Consider the following 8648-nt stretch of genomic DNA (forward strand, 5'->3'; position numbering starts at 1 on the left):
TTGTTATTGTTAGTATTTTGCTTAGCTGTCAACGAAATCTTCTTTACCTGTAATCAGTGGGTATTTCTTGGGGGGAAAAAATCTCAAACCAATATTAACTGACTTGATTTATTCTGTTTCTGATGTTTCTCTTACTTTACTCATTTTTCAGCTCATTGCATCTAAGCTGTTGAATTCTATTAAGAAGGCCTGTTTTCCAAATGACCAAAGCAGTTGTAAAAAAATATTACTGTTAACTTTCTGAATAATATAGTACCTCAATTCATGTCCATTTGCACTCACTGAACATGCTGGGGTTTTTTTTTTGGTAAATATGACAGAGGTATATTGAGCTCTTAAGTGCTTAATCAAACTCTGTTAATACTGCTAGCCATAAACTACCTACCAGAATGGCATGGCTTGGAAATGTTTGCATGTATGAGTCAAACTTAAATAAAATAATTTATCACAAGACTACTTTTCTGGACTTACTGGGAGTGCATACTAGATTTTTTTGTACAGTGTTGTTAACCTACATGTTGGCTTTGTCTAATTCTATGTAAAGTATGCTGATTTATTAGAATGCTCACTCTACAGTAAACTGATAATTGGATGCTCTTGAAAGAATGAGTTTCATTGATCTAGTCAATGACCACAGATATTACTGAAGTAAACCTCTTAACAGTGTTGGGGCGTATTTTGGCCATGATCAATGTTTCTGAATCTTCCCTTGTATTTTTTTGTTTTGTTTTGTTTTATTTGGCACTATCTGCATTGACTTAAATCTGCAGCAAATTTAATGTGCTAAATTCATCGTGACACAAAGTTTCATTACTTTTCTGGAGATGCGAACTTTTCTTTGTTTATTATAGATTAAAAATCTTCCCTGACAGTCTTTGAAAATAATCTGTTTGTACTTATGTCAATATGCATCAGTGGTTGACAGTAAATAAAGTGAAAAATTAAAGATACTACCTTTAAAATAATAGAATTACATTTCTTTTCCTTTTGTTTTTAAAGCCATTGCAAGGATCTACCTTGGTGTCCTCTAAAGAAATTCTGAATTTTCTGAGAACAAGAGGTCAGGTCCAATATGTGGAAGTCTTTTCTGTATGTCTGTGAGTAGAAAGTGAGAACTGATATGCCAAGGGATGAGTAATGAGCCTCATCTTGACGCAGAGTCCCCAAGAACCAACTTTTACTGAAGAGCGTGCAGGCAGCTTTATACCCCATTTGACAACATTAAACCCAAAAGAAGAAAATCCACTGGTTCTAAACTATGTGCAGATTGCTTATCAATCCTCTGACATATACATAATGAAAAGATGTAAAATATACAGGTTCATGACATTTTGTTAGAATTACAAGACAAAGAGGGAAAAACCTCACAGTGTGAATATGCATGCCATACTTTCTGGTTAGAGTAGAAGCCATTTGAGAATGTTTGATTTTTTGTTCCCCATTTTAATGTTTAGGAAGTTAAAATTTTCTCTAGATATAAAGAAAATAAGGGTCACCATGTTTATTTGATTGATTTTCTTTGAAAAAAATAGTATAAAAAGCTATACATGCATATGGTAATAAGTTCAAAAGGTAGCAAAGGGATTTGAGGCAAAAAGTAAGCCTCCTCCCTCCTAAAAATATTAGGTAATAGCTACCTAAGATCTTCCTGAAGACAGCCAGCTACCTGTTTCTTGCATATCCTGCCAGACACATTCAATGCATTCACAAATATATATGTATGTAAATATGTGTGTATATGTATATATATATATTACACACCTGCATTCAACACATACACATACACAAATGATAGCATGTTGCACAGTGCCTTCTACTTTGATGTTTTTCATTTAATAATGCTTTTTGAAGAGTTTTTTTATATTGTTGCACACAGAGTTGTTCCATGCCTTTTTTTTCCTTGAGACGGAGTTTTGCTTTTTTGCCCAGGCTGGAGTGCAACGGTGCAATCTCGGCTCACCACAACCTCCGTCTCCTGGGTTCAAGTGATTCTCCTGCCTCAGCCTCCTGAGTAGCTGGGATTACAGGCATACACCAGCACACCCAGCTAATTTTGTATTTTTAGTAGAGATGGGGTTTCTCCATATTGGTCAGGCTGACTCGAACTCCCCGACCTGAGGTGATCCGCCCACCTTGGCCTCCCAAAGTTCTGAGATTACAGGCATGAGCCACCAGGCCCGGCCTGTTCCATGCTTTTAAAAAGCTGCATAATATTTTATCAATGTAGCATAATCTATTTAAGCAGTCCTCCATTGATGGACATTTAGGTCATTTCCAATTCCTTGCTATATTGAATAATGTTTTAATGAATATCATTTTACATAGATTATTTCTTACATATGCAAGTATATCTTTAGGATATACACATATGTGGAGTTGTTGGGTTTAAGAATATGTTTAATTAAAATTTTGACAAGCTTTGCCAGTGTGATATTTGGGCATTTAACAATCAGTGTAGCACAGGCTGCAATTCATCAGAATGGATGCTGACTGTAGACAGCTGGTAAAGGCTGCATGTCAGATGAATATTGTCAAACTGCCCTTCAAAGATGTAACTGATGGTTCTCCTTTAAATAAGTGATGAGGGCAGGTACTATAGTTTTCCATTACTATTCCTATTTATAGAATTAGCTAACTCTCAATGGTTTTTAAATAGTCATTATTACCAATAAAATGTTACCTGAGACCACTGGTGAATTGTAGTCATAAAGGTGCTATATTTAGACTGCATGTTAAATATATTAAATATGTTATTCATTACAAAGAAAAATTAAATATTGTCTATCAACATTAACATCACATAGAGCTCCTTCCTTGATGTAGCTGAAAAAGTGACCAGAGCAGGGGGCTTACCTGCCTCTTTTTTTGGAAGGTAAACTTCATAGGGGCAGAAACTTGTTTTGTTCTTTTTCCCCACAATAATATCTTCAACATCTAGAAAAATGTCTGGTAGTGGTTTAACCAAATATTTCCTAACCAAATATTTCCTTGCTGAATACATATACAAATATTGAACTGAAATATAAAGTATTCTCTACAAGGACAAGGAAAAATTGTAAATATTTATATAGTCACACTTACTTTTCTTGTTACATCTATTTTCTGTTTCCTAACGTTTGGAGATTGGCCACTTGTTTATGATTATTATTATTAGAGATGGAGATCTTAGTCTGTTAAACAGGTTGGAGTATAGTGACACAATCACGGTTCTCTGTGGCGTCAGTCACCTGGGCTCAAGGAATCCTCCTGCCTCAGCCTCTCAAATAGCTGGGGCTACAGGCATGCACCACCCTGCCTGGCTAATTTTAAATTTTTATTTGCAGAGATGGGATCTCACGATGTTGCCCAGGCTGGTCTTGAACAACTGAGCTCAAGAAATTCTCCCACCTTGGTTTTCCAAAGTGTTGGGATTATAGGTGTGTGTCACTGTGCCCAGCCATGGAGACTAGCCACTTATTAAAGATGTATCCTGAAGTCAAAATTGTTAAAACAAAGCCTAGATTTCATTAGGAAGAAATCCTTGAGGAAGAGTGTCTATGTTTGAATATTCTTAAGCCATGGTTATTGCTGAAATTTGTACATTTTATAATATGGTAATTGTATTTAGCTAGCTGATGTCTTTTGTTTTGGAGGGCTGGGGTGTAGATACTTGTGAATGTAGAATTTAGCACCTGAAGTAGTAATTATGTGTACTTAGAAATTACAGGGTAGGAACTGGAAATTGGAATGGAAAAGGCAGGTTATGGAAAATAATATGCAATATATAGATTTATATGTTAAGTACTGTGGGGACACATAGCAAAAAATGCTTGTGATACCTTAAAACAAAGTTGCTAACTTTCTTAATTCTCTCCCGCCTCCCTGCCACCTCCAATTCACGAGAAACAATGAGGCAAAGTCATGGAACAAGATGATGATTCAAAAACACCACAATATCAACACTGAATTCAATGCAGTCTCATAAATTGAGACTGTCTGGGAAATGCTTGATGTAGGAATATGGTTTCACATCTAATGCAAAGTCTTCACAACAAACTGCATTATTTGGACTATTTTTAAAACTTTTCTCCCATGGAAATATAATTCTATATTATAAACACAGGAACTTGAGATGACTGAAAAAACAACACAGAATTTCAGATAAACAAGGACTAGCTAAATGTAGTAGGTGAGACTATATAGGAACCTTAAAAGAGTATGAATGCTACATTTTTTTTTTTTTTTGAGACGAAGTCTTGCTCTGTCACCCAGGCTGTAGTGCAGTGGCGTGATCTCTGGTCACTGCACGCTCCGCCTCCTGGGTTCATGCCATTCTCCTGCCTCAGCCTCCCGGGTAGCTGTGACTATGGATGCCCGCCACCATGCCCGGCAAACTTTTTTGTATTTTTAGTAGAGACGGGGTTTCACCATGTTGGCCAGGCTGGTCTCGAACTCCTGGCCTCAAGTGATCTTCCCACCTTGGCCTCCCAAAGTGCTGGGATTACGAGGCATGAGCCACCACACCTGGCCTTGCATGCTACATAATTGTTAGGAAAGGCGTTCACTGTAAGCTTCATGAGGAGTGGGTTTCTTTGGTTCACCATCATATTCCTGCACCTAGCACCCTGTGCATAGTAGGTACTAACCAAATATTTGTTGAATGAATTCGTGAATGAAAAGGAAGAATGTTCTTTGTCAGGCTAACATAGGGGAATCTCAGCAAAAGCAACAAGTGGTCAGCATTTGTTAAAATGTTGAACTTCATAAAGGAAAGGGATAAAGTGTGAGTTATTAAATAATGCCCGTGATATCCAGCTCGTATTCCATTAAGCCCCAGGCTAAAGGGTGAACAGTTAATTTCATAGCTGTACTAAATAGTTATATCGCATATCAGTCAAGGTGATATATGCCTCTAAATCCCTCGGAAAGCACCCAAGGGCAAAGGCCAGAAATCATTATAAGCTTGACTAGGAAAACCACTAATAAAGTGGGTCATGGAACTTTTTTTTTAATGCCAAGAAAATAATGTAATAATGGGATTGTGTCTTTCCTCATTTCCTTTGAAAATGCTTTTAGTATTAGGATCTATTCAATCAAAGGATTTAGGAATATTCTAACAATGAAAGGTTCTGCGTTTTACATTCAGTACTTATTAAAGTGGATACCTGCTGAGTTGTATTATCAGATTAAAATCTCTATGAATCAAAAATAGAGAGAGGGGAGTTTATTGGACTTTGTAAAGATATTTACGTTAGGAAGACTGACAATTACTAAAGTTTTATTTGAGGGTAGTAAATGGGAAGATTTTCTGTGTGAAAATTGAATGTAGATAATAATAATGGAAGAATGTTTAATAGATAAGGCTTTAGAATTTTACAAAGAGCTTTCAGTTATAATATGCAATTAAGCATATTGGAAAAGCTATTGAAAATAAAGCATAGTTCCACATTGTTAAAGAAATGAGGCCTGGAAGCAATATTCACAATTAACATCGGGTTAGTTCATCATCCTCTGATTTACAGTGATTTAACAATGTAGCATGGCACACATTTTTCAAAATCCAATTGCTAATCTATTTCAGGTCAAAATGAATTGGAACACGATTAGAACTTCATCTTGGTGTTCTGACCTGAAATGAAAATGCATGTACCAGTGCTGTCAAGTTTGCATTACTTCTGGGTACTACATCATGTTTCTAGGGTGGTTTTTCATCATCACAGCAACTGCACCTCGCTGTCTTATCCCTTTTTATTCCTGGAAGAGGTGGAATTCCCTTTGAAATAAAAGGAAGTTCTGCATGTGAGACAAATGTGGAGTCTCATTGTGGAGGTGGGAGAATAAACAGTGGTTGGGATGAACATAGACACTATTTCAATCCTTTGTGTGTTTCTTTTCTTCTATCCCAAAACTTTCTAGTGAAGTACTTTTCTATAACTCTCCCCCACTCACCTACGAAGTGATGTGGTAAAACAAACTTTCACCTTTTAATCAAGAAAGATATCAGTTAAGAGGTGATTTAGCAATTTCCAGGGAATCTCTGATTTTTGCAAAACGTGTTGGGGAAGGGATTGAATTCTTCAATGTTTCCTTTGGGACCACGCAATAAAGATGCAGCCGTGTTAATTGGTGAACAAAGCTGATTGGCTGGGATTGCCTTGGATTACTGCATTCAAGGGAGAATTTGGCTCAATTCTCCCCAACTTAAGGTTACTGGCTTATGCAATGATAAATTGTGAAAACTAAACGAATACAGAAAGACTTAACAATTCATCCCCAAATGCTTTTCTACATATTTTTAATGATATCCATGTGTACTCCCTTAATAAGCAAGATAGACACTCATAAATATTTCTTCTCAGAGCTTCTGGGCAAATGCAACCTGCTTTAAGAAAACTCTGTGAAAATCCAAATTTAACCTTTTTTTTTTAAACAAAATAATCATCCCCTTGAGAGCCTGTGAGAAACCGAAGGGAAGTTATATCCATTTGCTTAGTTCTGAAGGAGTTTCTATATTTTAAATGTTTAATGGTCCTCTGAAGGGGGAGCAGTTTGTTTTAGCTAAGGGCCTGCAGCCACAAACAGATATGTGAATTTTCTACATAACTGTGGAATCTAGCACTTCTTGTAGAGCAGCATTGGTAGTTTTGGGGGCATGATGGTTATAAGAATTTGAGAATGAGCTAGAAATAGATTTGCTGGGAAAATATGGGCCAAAAGGGATTCTCCAGACCTTGATACTACATAACAACAGACTCATAGTAGTACTTCTTCGATGAAATGAGACAAATCTTAAGAGCACTGGAGGCTGAAAAGGTGACTCTCTGTGGACCATTTTACTTTTCTCTTCACAGGAGTCAGTGAAGCAAGTTCATGAGACTCGGAGGCAAGGACACCAAACCAGGAGTTTTAGCTCCTACCCATGGTACTGGTAAGTCATTAAAGAGCTGCAGCTTCACAAGAGACAGCAAGGGCAAGGCTAGGGCCATAAGATTTCATAAGTCTTGAAAGCAGGGAAAAGGCAGCTTGCCCCTGCTTTTACTGGAAACAGCAAGATTCAAAGTCAGGAATTCCAAACTGTCAGAGGAAGGAGTGGGTCATGGTTTTGTGGGGCCTGAAACTTATACAACTTTCAGAATACAAAATAAGGTATAGTGTAAGGCCCTCCAAGAAATCTGTGTTAAAGAAAGGTCCTGAATCTTATGATATGATCTATAACAGATCTTTATCCCTTGCTGTGTAAAGCAAAACATACATCACTCTTTTTTTCTATTGACACCTTGATATAGCATCACTGTTGAGTAGTAGTAATAATAATAGTTTATTGAACTCTTATTATATGCTGAGCTCTATGTTAGAACCTTCCCGCATTAGTTTGCTAGGACTGTTGTAAACCAATGCCACAAATTGGGTGGCTTAAAACAACCAAAATTTATTTTCTGAGCTCTGGAGGCTTAAAGACCAAAATGAGCGCATCAACAGGGCCAATTTCCCTCCAAAATCTCTAGGGGAGGATGCTTCTTTGCCTCTTTGGTTTTCTGGTAGCCCCTGGCATTCCTTGGCTTGTGGCACCATCATTTCAATCTTTGCCTCCATCTTCACATGATGTTCGTCCCTGTGTGTGTTTTCTTTTATTATAAGGACACCAGTCATTTTGGATTAGGGCCTACTCTAATTCAGAATGATCTCATCTTATTTTGATTACATCTGCAAAGATCCTATTTTCCCAAATCAGGTCACATTCACAGGGACTAGGAGTTAGGACCTCAACATACATTTTGGGAAGAGGGGACCACAATTCAACCTATTGCACTTACAGATGACTCCTTTAGTCTTCACACTAATCCTGAGAGGAGGTTGCTATTATTACTCCTTTTTACAGTTGAAGAAACTGAGAGAAATGCCTGAGGTCACTAAGTTAGATGCATTAGTGCTGAGATTCCGTAATTCCAACCTAAACCTGATGCCTCCTCTGCCCACACATTTAATTCTGATAGAAGTGAATTAATCAATTTCTATCTGTCTGAAAAAAGACCTATTTATAGCTAGAGTTTTCTTTAATGGGAATCAAGACAAGGAATTCACCCATTTCTTAATTCTTTGAGATGTTCGTGAATGACTTTAAGGACATCATTCCTTAAAACTTGTTTGGCAGTGATATTTAAAGATGCTATTCTAGAGTGTTTGGGGACATACTCAGATCATTCTAAGAATCTTTTTAATCTCCTATTTAAAGCTACCAAAAATTTTCCTGGCTTAGATTTCTTATATGCAAAGACTTTTAAAAAACTGTATAATTGGAATCAGAACAACACAGCTAGAATTTTAAAAAATGCCTAATGGCCATGAGTTGGTACCATGCATTTTGGGAGTAGAGGAGTAATTGGTTTATTTATTATAGAAATATTTCTCATGATTTATCTATGTTATAAAAAAACAGAGATGGTTTGATGAGTTCAGAATTAAAATGGCTCACAGCCAGAAATTGTTGAGATCTTTGGAGGATTACACACCTTTATATGCTGGGCAATAAAGGAATTCCTTGCAAGAGAAATGTCAAGTATATAATGAAAGGGAAAATTTAGTTCTTGACCAAACCACAAGTTACTTAACACCCTGTAGATCTTAGTTTCTTTCTTTCTTTCTTTTTTTTTTTTTTTAAATTATACTTT

At 36.7% G+C, this 8648-nt stretch overlaps 1 long non-coding RNA gene across 1 annotated transcript in view; it reads left to right on the forward strand.

Annotated features, from left to right (window-relative positions):
- The first annotated feature begins 6828 nt into the window (after positions 1-6828).
- The window catches only part of LOC105534977, a 144093-nt gene continuing 142273 nt past the window's right edge, over positions 6829-8648 (forward strand). The window contains exon 1 of the long non-coding RNA XR_001005367.1: positions 6829-6907. This is a non-coding gene — a long non-coding RNA (uncharacterized LOC105534977). The remainder of the gene's footprint in view (positions 6908-8648) is intronic.

The sequence above is a fragment of the Mandrillus leucophaeus genome, unplaced genomic scaffold, assembly GCF_000951045.1.
Source record: "Mandrillus leucophaeus isolate KB7577 unplaced genomic scaffold, Mleu.le_1.0 Scaffold140, whole genome shotgun sequence".
Classification (NCBI taxonomy): domain Eukaryota; kingdom Metazoa; phylum Chordata; class Mammalia; order Primates; family Cercopithecidae; genus Mandrillus; species Mandrillus leucophaeus.